This window comes from Bidens hawaiensis, unplaced genomic scaffold (genome assembly GCF_021521415.1).
Source record: "Bidens hawaiensis isolate Kalapana, Puna unplaced genomic scaffold, B.hawaiensis_p1.1 tig00032841_1, whole genome shotgun sequence".
NCBI lineage: Eukaryota > Viridiplantae > Streptophyta > Magnoliopsida > Asterales > Asteraceae > Bidens > Bidens hawaiensis.
In genome coordinates this window covers 1,851-16,030 of record NW_027495622.1, presented here as the reverse complement: position 1 = coordinate 16,030, position 14,180 = coordinate 1,851, and positions in this window count along the sequence as shown.

Below are 14,180 nucleotides of genomic sequence, written 5' to 3'. Positions count from 1 at the left end.
TTGAAAAAGACCGGCCACTTTTTCAACTGGACATTAACAATGATTTTTTATATGGAAATCTAAATGAGGAAGTCTACATGCGGTTGCCTGAATGTTACTTTTCTCCACATGAAACCAAAGTATGTAAACTAAACAAATCCTTATATGGTTTAAAACAGGCTCCTAGAATGTGGAATGAGAAACTGGTGGGGACTTTAACCAAATGGGGCTTTGTCCAAAGCATGTGTGACTACTCTCTTTTCATTAAAAGTGATAACTCTTCTCTTGTGATTTTGCTCGTGTATGTGGATGACATTGTGATAACTGGTAATGACCTAATTGAAATAAACAAAGTAAAACAAATGCTAAACTCAACCTTTTTAATCAAAGATCTTGGATTACTAAAATATTTTCTTGGAATAGAAGTCCTAAGATCTGAAAAAGGTATTTGTCTTTCTCAGAGAAAGTATTGCATTGATCTTCTTACTGAATTTGGTCTTAGTGCATGCAAACCTGTCAACACACCAATCGAACAACATCATTCTGTTATGAACTTTTGTAAGAAAGATGAAACCCTTTTAACTAACATTACAGGTTTTCAAAAATTTGTGGGAAAACTAATCTACTTATCCCACACACGACCGGACATTTCTTATGCTGTGCAATTCCTAAGTCAATTTATGCACAGACCCACGAATTCTCACTTACAAATCGCCCTTCGCTTACTTCGGTATTTAAAAAAGGCACTGGGCAAAGGTATTTTACTCAGCAAAGGCTCAGATCTGAATATACGAGCCTATGCTGACTCTGACTGGGCTAAATGTCTTGAGACTAGAAGGTCGATTACTGGTTATTGCATTTTCTTAGGACAGTCATTGGTTTCTTGGAAAAGTAAGAAGCAAGAGACCGTATCCAAGTCCTCGGCTGAAGCTGAATACAGGTCTATTTGCGTTGCCACATGTGAAGTTGTGTGGCTAACCAATCTCTTGAAGGAGATTCATGTTCAAATTAATCCTCCCATTGAGTTGTTTTGTGACAACAATGCTGCTATCTCCATAGCAGCAAATCCTGTCTTTCATGATAGGCAGAAGCATTTTGAGGTAGATTTATTTTATCTTCGTGGAAAAATATCTGTTGGGCTTATTAAGACTATGCACATCGACTCCAACGAACAACTGGCAGATGTGTTCACCAAAGGTTTGTTGGCAACTCAACATGATTTCTTGACTAATAAATTATCTATGTATGACATGTTCGGATTAATAAATTGAGGGGGTGTTAAAATATAAGTACTTATTTCAATTTATAATCCTCTATTAACTATTAAGCTTTTTCTTATTTTGCATATGGCTGGTATCCATCTTGTCTTTTGGGCCTAAATATCTTTGCTGTATCATTGTCGGTGTTATTATCAAGCTTCAACCCTTGTTTGGAAAGGAGCGTCTTCATGGAATTGGTGCCCGTAATCACCAGCTAAAGTTTTGGAATTTTGTGCTGTTGATTCTTTCACCACTACCATATAAATGGAGGGTTCTCTTCATCGTAAAAGACACAGAGCAACAATTATTTCATCAATATATTTTCTACTATCTTGTTATAGGGCTTTGTACCCACTTGTTCTTATCTTGTTGCAATCCTGTGTAGTAAGCATTCAGTTTGGAATAAATAAGCTATCATTCATGTTTTATAACAGTTTTGACACAAACAATAATGGTAATAATATATAATGATATAAGTGAATAAAAATAGGCAAAACTGTTATCTGTGAGTATAAACAATTAAACCATAGCACGTACATAAACAATCAACCATAAAGAAATGGCTAAACCGTTGCCATGCGAATGGGTATTGGTTACCAAAAATGAGGTGTCGGTGAAACCATTGCCAATGTGTTCGGGCTTCGGCCACTACGACGGTCGTATGATCATACTATAATGAGATTATGTTGGACCTCTCCGAATGCGATTCAAGTAAGCAAGTAAACAAATAGCAAGAAACAGGCAATTATTCAATTGATACACAGCACAAAGATCACAGTTTCCATTTGAGAAATAATAAGATAAATAATATGATAAATGGTACGCAAGTGTCCCCAAAACATTTGAAAACAAGTAAAATAGGGGAGTGATTACTTACCTGGTCGGATGAACGTAAAACAAGTGATGATGTGAGAAAGATAAATCCTTCGGGATACACCGACAAGGATTCCTAGTTAAATAAAATAATATTAAATTAATTATAAGAAACATAACATGATTTGATGAATTAAGATTTCAGTGTGATTTGAGTTATGTTGTGATTAGAATGGTCATTGACTGATTGATTGAACTCTACAGTTACTGTTATTGTGAATTCATTAGTTTAAATAATAAATATGAGTTGAATGACTATATAATTATTAAAATAATATTTAACTAAATATAACGCAATTATAAACGTGTACATATATAAATATAACTTGTAATATAATAAATAATTTATTACAAACGTTTAAATATATAATTATCATATAATATATATTTTGGGATTTTTAACGATAATCTAAAGGTGTAAATATAGATAACACGTTGAACACGTTATATTATTTTTATTAAAAATAAATACATATATATATATATATATATATATAATAAATATGAGATATTTGTAAAGACGTTCAATGACGAGAAATATAAAGGATGGTTTCAGGTTTTTTATAAAATAAGGTTTGTTATTATTACCTATTTATAATGCATATATATATATATATATATACTCACACGTATACGAAAGTTCTTAACGGGATTTTGATAAAAACGTAACCTAATTAGGTCGGTTTAAATAAAATATTGTTTTTTTTGTATTTAATATTAATATAATATGAATTTATGAACTTTAAATACTTAACACAAAAATTAAGGACAAAAGTGAGCTGGCCAGGGCTCGAACCCGCGCCCCTGGCCGGCTCACTGGTATACCCACCACCAAACAACCAACTGAGCCAAGGTCCCAACTGGTTATAGAATAAAAAAGATAAATTATATACAGCAGTAGCAGCCAACCCCCAAACTATACAAGAACCCTAAATCTGCAACTCGTTAATCGGTTAAAGTTTGGTTTAATTAAAGTTAGGTTTATTGAATTGCATGCTACAACGATCCCAAATCATGTACGAATTACCTGATAAGATGAGGTTTTGATTGAGAACGATGATAACCCAGCCGCGGCTCAAACACGAACTGGTTGCGATGATTGAAGACCGTTGTACGTCAGTTGATCTCAGGGATTTGTTTTCGAGATTATCAGTATTGCGCAACATCGTTTAATTGCATTATTATCATGTTTGTATAGAAATTTAAGAATCGATAAAGAACGATTTTATTAATATTGTTAATACGAATCTTATTGATCTCGTTTACCTAATTCGTTATGTCGGTGTTTCGTTTTAACCACAATTACGATTTACAAAAATTCATTCCAATTTTAATACGAAGATTAAGCCACAAGAAACGGAGACGGGTCGCGAGTTTGGTTTACGGATTGGGTTGAGTAAACGGGCCATGATGATAAAATATTCAGGTGTTGCACTTTTGGTCCCTGAAGATTGAGAGATGGTTCAGTTGTTGGTAATAATTTAATGTAGGGGTAAAAAAATTGAAATGTCTTGAAAGTTATAATTATATATCATATATATTATATAATTAATTAAACAACAATAATAATAATTAATTTACTTAATAAATATGATAAAATTTCCCGAACATCGAAGTGGGTCGGGTATTTAATAAAGATATTAGTTTAAAAAAATCCGAGTTGTTATATGCACAAGTGAAGCAAAACATTCACAAATTGAACGGGTTAACCTGTTTTGTTTTGTCAAATACAATTTTCTATATACATTATCTATTGCTTTATTTGTAACTTGATTATTCAGATCACCCCGTGTGTTACACGAGCTCTAAAGCTAGTATTAAATTTTGAATAATATGTCAAATATTAATAAGTTGATAATTAACACCGATCGAATATCAGTGTTAACTAACCAAGGGTGATATGTAATGAATGTTACTTTCCTATATGTCTATAAAGTCTAAATAAGTTGTTGAATCTTTTAAATTACAAGGTTTAAATAAACTACAACTAAACTTGAAGGTTCTAATTGTAAATCACTAAATGAAATAAGAAATAGAGTAGAGGGGCAATGTTTCCATATCTTGAAACTCAAAATGGAAACCTTGTTGTATGCTGTCAACTTTCCTTTCGGCTAATACGACGTGATTGCAATCAAACTCTAGCGGTTTAAGCGACGTTAAATTGTTTACAAGTCGACCTCTTTATATATAACCCTAAATATTTATTCCTCTATGCCGCATACATCCACGGACGCGGCCACCCTAACAGCTAGAAAGGCGATCGCCGCCACCTCACCTTCCCATCACCGCACCATTGCTCCTGTTAGTGTGCCGCCACCGTTGCTGGAGGTGCCACTCTTAATCTTTGCGCTACTGTCTTGTTGTTTATTCCAAGTACCACTGCGGATGCGATATTGGCTTATCGATCGCTAGAATTCTAGAACCGACCGGTAGTTTGCTTGCATCTCAGTTCAAGGTATATTACATAGAGTTTTAATTCGTTAAAATTTTGAAACTGTAAAAGAAAATCGAAATTCGTACTTTAATTATTGGTCTCAACATCCCATGAATTATTTTTACAAGTATCGTATTGATTCATTGTTACGCATGAGATATGTTATTTCCTTATGCTTATTATCGCATGTTCCCATGATTATTGTTTATTGATATTGACATTGATTAATTATAGCCTATTATTAGTGTATTTCCGCTTATTTAGTTAAGTATATTGTTTCATTGACCTCAATACCCTAGCACATCCACCTATGGGGACATCGGGCGTCAACTGAGGCACCATTGACGTGCTGTATCTGTGGTGGAGCGATTAGTCCACATCGTCTCTACATTGTTATCGTGTGCTGAGTGATAGCACTTATTGATTATTGTTTTAGAGACGTATAGATCGATCCTAGGAAAACATTTCTATTGTTATTGGTAGAGGGATATGTATAAGTGCCCACATCCCCTCTACATATTGGTGCATTAGTCTGCAACTAATGTACATATTGTATTGAATTATTGATATTGGCTCATATAGGTATTTCCAAATTAAATTGTTATTGAATAGTTTAATCATCGTTCGTTCAACGTATATATACAGTATAGTCTTATTGTTAAATAGTTAGCGTATGGTATTGTCCAATCGTTGCATAGTTATTGATTTTTTATTGATCATTCAATGTATAGTATCGTCCTTACACTGTTAGCGCATGGTATTGTCCTATTGATTCATCATTGATCGTTCAACGCATGACATCTTCTCATCGTTACACAGTTATTGATTCGTCATTGATCTCTCACGTATGGTATCATTTTATTGTTATTTAGTTATTAATAGTTCAGCGTAGGGCACCGTTCTTATTGTTGTATTGTTATTGCTATTGTTCTTCCGTTACTGAGCAACTTTTTGGCTCACCCATATTTCTTTTTGGTGTTTTCTCTTATTTGTTTTAAGCAAGTACTCATGCGAATTGGGGGAAATGTGTGATGACAGATAATGAAAGTTTAGAGTATGGAGAACATGGAGCAAAAGATAATTGATCATTGGATATTTTAGATCGTTTTAAGATTTAGATACGCTTTAGGTTTTGTGACCCTAATTAAATCACCATTAATAAAACTGATTGACAGTATTGCGTGACACGTCAGCCCCAACCTCTAACCTGGCCGGGGTGTTGTATTACCCTCCGTTATCGTTTTGTTTGTTTACAATAGTGAGACATATACCCGCGAATTCGGGTCAAATGTATGCGAAGCCTCCATTTAGAAATAAAGCAATCTTGTGGCTTTAGAGAATAGGGGGAACAACCTGAGAGCGACACATAGGATTTCATGGTAGACAATTATATAGATATCTCCCGTAACACGAGCATTGTTTACGTTATTCGTTTATAATATTTATATACTTTTTTAGATTTTAATTTTATTTAGTGTAAGAAAGTTAACAATATACTTAGGGTTTGATGATGAAATGTTTTCACAAAAAAAATGAGATGTTATAACCGGATTTAAAAGTTATCTAGGTTTGGTGAGACCCATGACCCGCTTAGTTTTTTTCTATAAAATTGTTCCTTAATTATAAATAATATTTTTATAAAAAAACAAATATTAAATTTTATTATATCCATATTTTATAGTATTTTCATATCAAGTATTTGGTAAGCAATTATTAATTTAACTAGTTTGATCCTGTTAGTGCACAATTTTGCGTCTTGAGTCTTTGTATTTATCGTTAACATATTTGTCGTTTTATTTAATGTAATAAACAATTATTTAGTTAGTTCGCTAATGTAAGTGTCTAGTTCGCTAAGGTTGTTTAGCGAACTAAGCCGTAAGTTAAGTCTCCCCTGATTCGTTAAAGATGTTTAACAAATCAGGGGGTGATTCGTTAAGTTATTTACTTTGTAATGTATGTAACGAAGTGGACTTTAGTTCGTTAGGGGATGTTAACGAACTAGGTCCGTCTTCTATTTATAGGTGAACACTGTTCACGTTTAATTTAAGTTTTGAGAGTAATTAACGAAGTTCTGTCCAAATCGCTTTCGATCTTCATCTTAATATTATTCATAGACACAACTACTAATACTGATAATATATACACATATAACATATGAATCAACATAATTATGAGCTAGATCCGAGTTAAGGATTAATCGAATACACACACGTCCGAGATCTGTTATTGTTTAAGGATTGATTCCGGGTTCCAACAAGTGGTATCAGTGCTTTCGGGGCTCAATTACACTTGATTTGGGTGTTTATTTGAATTATTAGATTGATAATTTGTATTACGTATTAATATTGTTCTGTTTTTGATCAATTTGAGATTAATTGATTGAATTATGGAAGATTTGGACTGAATTTGAGTTGGTTAAGGTATAGAAAAGGTTTGGAGGATTGGAATTGAAGTTTGGTTTGGTTTTGGTTTGAATCGATATTGGTTCTGGTTTGTGGCTGAAACAGAGGATTGTTTGTGGTCGAATTGGTTATGTATTAAGGATAATGTGTTACGGGACTGTTACGAGTGGATTCGCACTCGGTTTGCAAGTATTTTAATCGTTTGTTTGTGCAATTTGGTTGAAAGTTGAGGTTGGATTACGAATTCAGTTCTGGGTTTAGTGTTCATATGATTTCCAGATTTCTGGAAAATATGTTTGAAGATTTGAAGATCTTCAAACAAACTTGAAGATTTGTTAATTCGTTGATCTTTTGAGTCAATTTGTTAACACTGTTCATCAGATTCGTTACTCCGTTCACTGAATTCGCTACTCATTTCGTTAATTTTTACACTAATTCGTTATGAAGTTTGGTTGATTCGTTTAACCAGTTCGCTAATCTATCTGATTCGTGTTTACAGATTCGTGTGACACGTGTTTTTTCTTGGAAACTGTGCTATAACAACCTTTGTCACGTGGAATTCGGTGTCAGAGTTTGTTACAAACCGTTGTAACAACCTGATTCGCTATAGTTTGGTTCGCTATCAACTGTAGCTGGTTCGTCATCTTATTTCGCTAAGTTTATCTTAGTGATTCATTACAGAAAACCTTCTAATTCGCTAAGGGTACACTTAGCAATTCGCTAGCCGATTCGCTTGGTCAATTCGTTAGTTGGACTCATTTGTTGACCATTTGATTCGTTAACCATCAGATTCGTTGTTTGATTCGTTACCTGATAAACCTCAACTTCGTTAAGGTTAATTCGTTGATCACTGTTCACAGTTCGCTATTACTGTTTACGGTTCGTTACAGTCACTGTTTACCATTCGTTAACCTTATTTTTCAAAAGTAACCCTTGAATTTTGAAACTTGTTCAAAATGGCTGGTATGTATGCACTAGCCTCACATAATATGTTAATGCAACAAATGTTGCAACTTGATACCGAGATAGGATCACACTCGAAATGTCCAAGATTGATGAAGTTTAGTGACTTTACCAAATGGGAACCTAGGTTTTGTGCCCATCTAGGATCAGTTCATCCTGACTGCTCATATTGTTTAGATGAAGTTTATACCGTTCCTATGATTGGGGATGAGACTATCGGATCCAGACCTAAAGCTATATCTCAATACTCACAAGAAGAGAAGCAAGCGTTAGAAATAGAGACAAAAGCCTATTCTACTCTAACCATCGTTTTACCTGAAAATATCTTTCATCAAATGGGTAGTATAAAAATCTGTGCCTCTTTGTTTCAACATATCCGAATGAGAAGTATGGGAAACACGGCTGAAAGCAAAAAGGTAATGCTTAAGTTTCAATTCAGAAACTTTAATTTACTCAAAGGTGAGATGGTTGAAGAAATGACAACGAGATTCAATCACTTGATTGCAGAAATGGATAAAATGAAATTAGAAATTTCTGAGATTGACAAGATTGATACTATTAAGAGTGCACTACCAAGTTCGTACTCCACTTTTCTAATGGTATTAAAAGAAAACATTTATTTCAATGAAGACTTGACTGCAAGTGAGTTATTACAAAAGATTGAAGCTCGTGAGTATGATCTCAAGTGTCAAAAATTATCCAAGGAAAGTCAAGATCCTGCTTTCTATGGTGGTAGCATGCCTCTAAGTTCAACAATTTCACCGATTACTGCATTTCTTACCCAGAATGCAAGAGAAAATGAAACAACAATTTATAGTGATCCTAGAGCATGTTTTTATACTGCTGGTAATTCTGGGTCACCAAATGTTTCTGCTGGTTCAGGAAGTTCATCAATTACAAATCAATACCCATTACCTCCAAATGTCAACATAAAAGAAGATGAACAAATTTTGCCTTTTTATCAGCTTTCATGACTTCTTACGAAAATCTGGCGAGTAGCAAAATTGCTACTAGTGATCTGACTGATGAAGACTATGATCAGATTGATCCAGATGACTTAGAAATCATGGATTTAAAGTGGAACATGACAATGATTGTTCGTAAGGTGAAAAGATTTATGCAAAGAACCGGAAAAGATCTTCCTGCCCTGAACAAGAAGTTGGGATTTGATAAGTTAAAGGTGAAATGTTATAATTGTCAAGAATTTGGGCATTTCGCAAAAGAATGTGACAAACCGAAAAAGGAGTATACTGGTCCTTGTGGTCAAAATCAAAACTCTTCAACACCACGAGGGAATGATGCTGAGAAGAAACTATCAAGTTCTGGGTCACAAGCAATGTTAGCTAATGGAGATGATTGGTCACAACGACTACTGTGTAACGATACTAAAGCTAATTTGGCTTTGTTTGGGTTGACTCAAGATCTTCTGATGCTAGTGGAAGTGAGGTGTCTTCTGATAATGACTCTGGATCGGATTCTGATGACTCATGTGACAAGCCTACAACTGTCTTTGCATGCATGGCTAAGATTAATGAGGTTAGTCATTCTATTTCTGATACATCATTGATTAAAGTAAATTGTGTTGACTGTGAATCTAACAAACCTAAGTTAGAATCTTTAAAGAATCACAATGACAATTTAGTGAGAGAAATTGCTTCACTAAAAGATACTTATCGACAATCTCTCAAATCTCAAATGAGATCTCGTGAAAAGATTGAAGCATTGTCGACAAGTAATCATGATCTCAAAGCTGAGTTATCTGTGAAAATGACAATTAATGAGCAAAAGTTTCAAGAAATATTGAAACATCGTTCAAAGATAACCCGGCTTGAGAATGAGGTTCTTGAGTTAAAGAACAAATTTGGTAAATTTCGAAATTCTTCTTTTATGTTGAATGAAATTATTGAAGTTTTTGGAAAACAAAAGGATTCAAAGAAAGGTATAGGTTTTGTTGAAATTCCTCCACCATTTCACAATGATTATAAAATTAACCCTTTTTCTCCAACTGAGGAAGATGTAATTCTTAAAAAAACCGGTGATTTCAGAAAAATCTAAACCTAGTAAGTCTGAAACTGTTAAAACCCAATTTGCTCCTAAGAAACCTCATGTTCAAAGCAACAAAGTCTTTGTTGAAAATGTTGACAAAGTTATCATTGAGGACGTGTTTGAACCTGAAATCATACACAAGAACAAGAACATTCCAAGTTCAAATCACATACTTTGTGAACCTCATGAATTTAAGGAGGCTGTGTATGGTTCGCACACAACTAAGGTGAAACAAGATGCACATGTTAATATCAAACCAGTGAGGGCTAAGAAATCAGAAAAACCTAAAATTTCTGATGAGGATTTGTTGGGTTTCATAAATCCTAATGCATCTAAGTCGTCAGCTACTCGTGTGTTTAAGTTAAAGGGGATGGACACGATGTTTACTGAGAAAGACATTCCAATAAGTATCATTAAACCTGAACTGATTGAGAGTGTGTTTCACAATGAAACTTCCAAGGTTCGTGAACTTGAACGTCAATATGCTCAAGCGAAAATGTCACACCCCGACCAAAGGCGGCAGAACATGTCGGGTGCAACGTGATTGGACAAATACACAAGACACTATTTAAAGTAACAATATTTATTCAACTCATTTTTTTCCAATAAATCAGTAATCAACGCATCTCGTTCACACGAACAAATTGAATACAAGTAACAATTATATTATTCGTTTTACTAATACCCTAATAGTCTTGGTAACGTTTTCATCAAGTCCTCGAGTTAATAAAAGTCAAACCTGTAACATTTCATAAAATAAAGTTTGTCAACACAAAGGTTGGTGAGTAATTCATAAGTTTGAGCATATAAGTATATAGTAATAAAAAGCCACAAAACTTGTATACAAAACAATAAATAAAAGCTATAAATTTGGATAAAATAGTTATCGCTAACAAGTTAGCGACACCCAACTATAAGGGGTTGCCAAATAGTTTAGGATTTTTATAGACAGTTGCTAAACACATTAGCACCACCTAGCTACAAGGGGTTGCCAAGTAGTCTAGGATTTAATAGTTATCGTTAATTGCATTACGTTAACGACACCTTGCCATGAGGGGTTTCCAAATGGTCTAGGATTCATAGTTCCACCATCCAAAAGCAATAAACACATAAGCATGTAAGCATAGAACACCAAATCGAGAAATTATTCAAGTAAGGTATACAATCACGTTTGTGGGTTTAAGATTCAAGTATATAAAGCATTTAGTTTGATAAGTATGAAATGTCACCCCAAAACGAAAGATGGAAAAAGGGGTATGAAAGTACTCACCTCGACTGATGAACCGAGAAATAAATAGATAAATAAATGAAGCTCGAACGGTAAACGAACAGATCCGACTTGAAACGATAAACACCTTAGCTAAAATAAATAATGTAATATTTATTAATAAACTTGAAACCATAATGAAACTACATTTGAAACATTGAACGAGGAGGTTCGGTTGTTAATCGGATTGCCGGTGAACGTGCTTGAACTTATACTTAATTGATTATCCAAATAAAATGATAACATATTAATGAGCTTTAATGATCACAAATATTAAATAGAAAACTAACCGCGTTTAAATCAAGAGTTCGGTTTTATAAAAATGAATAGGTAATAGAGTTTATAATAATATTATTAATGATAAGATAGTAATGATAATAATAATTCTGAAAAGATATGTTTTATATATAGATATATAAGATAATAATAATAACAATAACTATTTCTAATAATACTAATATAGTATAATAATTATAACGATAATTATTATTAATAATACTAATATTAATAGTTATAGAATAGAAATCTTGGTATTATTTATAATGTTGTTGATGAAAATGATAATAGTAATAAATAATATTGATAGTAATAACGATACCATACTCGATGTTGGCTCGATTTCTAAACGAGTTCACAAATTAAATATAATAATATTATTGCTAATAATTATGAATAAAAATATGATTTTACTAAATAATAATATGTTCTTTATTAATAATAATAACAACTTTTATATTTATAATAATAATAATATTATTAATGGATACATATAATAGTAAGTTTAACATACTAATAATAATTTTGTGTAATAATATTAGTACCAATAGTAATCGAGATTTGTTACGTTTAAAAATAATATTAACACCGGTCTAGGATTAGACTCGAACCCGAGACCTCTCGTTCAACAACTTATGTACAAACCGACCGAACCAAAATAACAATTGTTAATTTAAACCCATAATAAAATAACATATCCATTTCCCTAAATCAAAAATAACTCCATATCCATCCAACCCGAAGCAAAGACTATAACCGATACACAACCCACTATTAACCATTTAAATCTGGAAATCCATTTATGAAAAACTCGTAATACCAAAACCCAAATTTTATTTACCTATAAATTGTCCCCGAGTCGTGGCTCTATACCGGGACGTAAACAAACCGAACCCACCGGAGATGGAAACAAAAACAGAACCGGAGGGAGAGAGCGTGTGTCTGAGAGAGAGATAGAGAGATAAAGAGGGACGGCTGAGAGAGACCACGGCGGCCGGAATCCTGGTCGCCGGAAAAACGAGGGAAAAAGAGTGATGATTTCCTGAGGTCCGAGAGAGAGGAGGGAAGTGGTGATGGTGTGTTGTAGGTCGAAAAACGGGAAGGAGGGGTGGGCTGTGTTCGGTGGTGGTGTTGGCCGACAAAGGTGGCTGCGGCGATGGAAACAAGGGTTGCGGCTGGGGTTGGTGCGTCGGAGGGGTGGCCGGCAGGGGTGGTGCTCGCCGGAGACGGCGGCGGCGGCTGTGTTGTGTTTCTTTGTGTTGGAGGTGATGGCCGGAGGTGGGGTTGGTGCTCGCCGGAGGTCCGATGTCGCCGGGAAACGGCAAGAATGGAAGGAGGCGGCTGTGTGTAATGATATTAGGATTGGGGTTTGTTTCTTTTATAGGTAGGTTATAAATGTTACATGTTTGGCCCCTCAAGTTCTAATAATGGTTTAATACAAGTTTAGAGGTTTCCAAAGCTTGTAACGAGTTTACGAAAATCATTTTAAACCCCTTATGTTTTTCTTAACGACTCTATAGTGACAAACATTGATTTATTGGTGATCGAGATATATAATAATATTACATAATAACTAAATAAGGTTCTAAAAATGTTGGGTCGGGTTTACAATATGAAAGTTTACAAAACAAATATTAATCGAAACTCAAATTTGACGAATGTCACAGTATCCCCAACTTTTTGGAAATTTCGTCCCGAAATTAAAATAACTTAAAGAAAAGTAATTATTAACGAATATTGTCTTTAGTAAGATAATTGCATGAACAAATTTTTTAGCAAAAGAGTAACGTCAAATCCTTGCATGATTTGAAAAACGCTACAAGTGAGAAACATGACAAAGGCACTTATATATAGGATGTACCAGTGGCGTATCCACCATGTCCTTATCATGATTTCGCATTTTTATCGTTTTTCTTCCATCATCTTTGGGTCTGAGTTATCGCACACAAGAGTACTTACTATGGCTTTCATACGGGGATTTCGATAATTAAGTGTGCACCCATAATTATTTAGATCGTCGTATGGTCCACATGGTTTGTCCCATTGTGTGGTTTAAAAAAAGACATATTTATTTTGAAATATTTAACTATTAAATGTGTAAATAAATTTGTTGAATTTTACCAATATTGATAAAATAGTACTATCGATTGAAAATTTCGGGATTGACTTTTTAATAAGTAGGAAAATGGGGTACATAATTGAAACAGTTTAAAGTCTTAGAATATGAACCAAGGAGAAAATAACAATTTGGCTTAAATTAAGTAAGGACGATCGAATAATATAAAATTTTAGGGTAAACAATATGAAACGAGAATTGAAGTCAAACGTCCTCAGCGTGAAGGAATAATTAAATCATTATAATCCATGGTTTAAAGTTGGGTCACTAAACTAGTATAAAATCCGATAGATGTAAATGAGAAGCCCACTAAGTGAGTACATGAGGTCGAGGTAAACAACGTTACAATTAACAGTAATGTCGTACAATGAGTTTCACAGGCGAACAAACTTAAGGTTATAAGTATTTGAGGATATGATTACATGAAAAGTGATAACACGAGAATGAGGTGAGTTTCTTTGGGGTGAAGCATACGTGCATCAATATAAATAATATAGTATTGATTAACAACCAAAAGAATCGATGAAATGTGATAAAACGTGAATACGACCACTATTGTGGAACC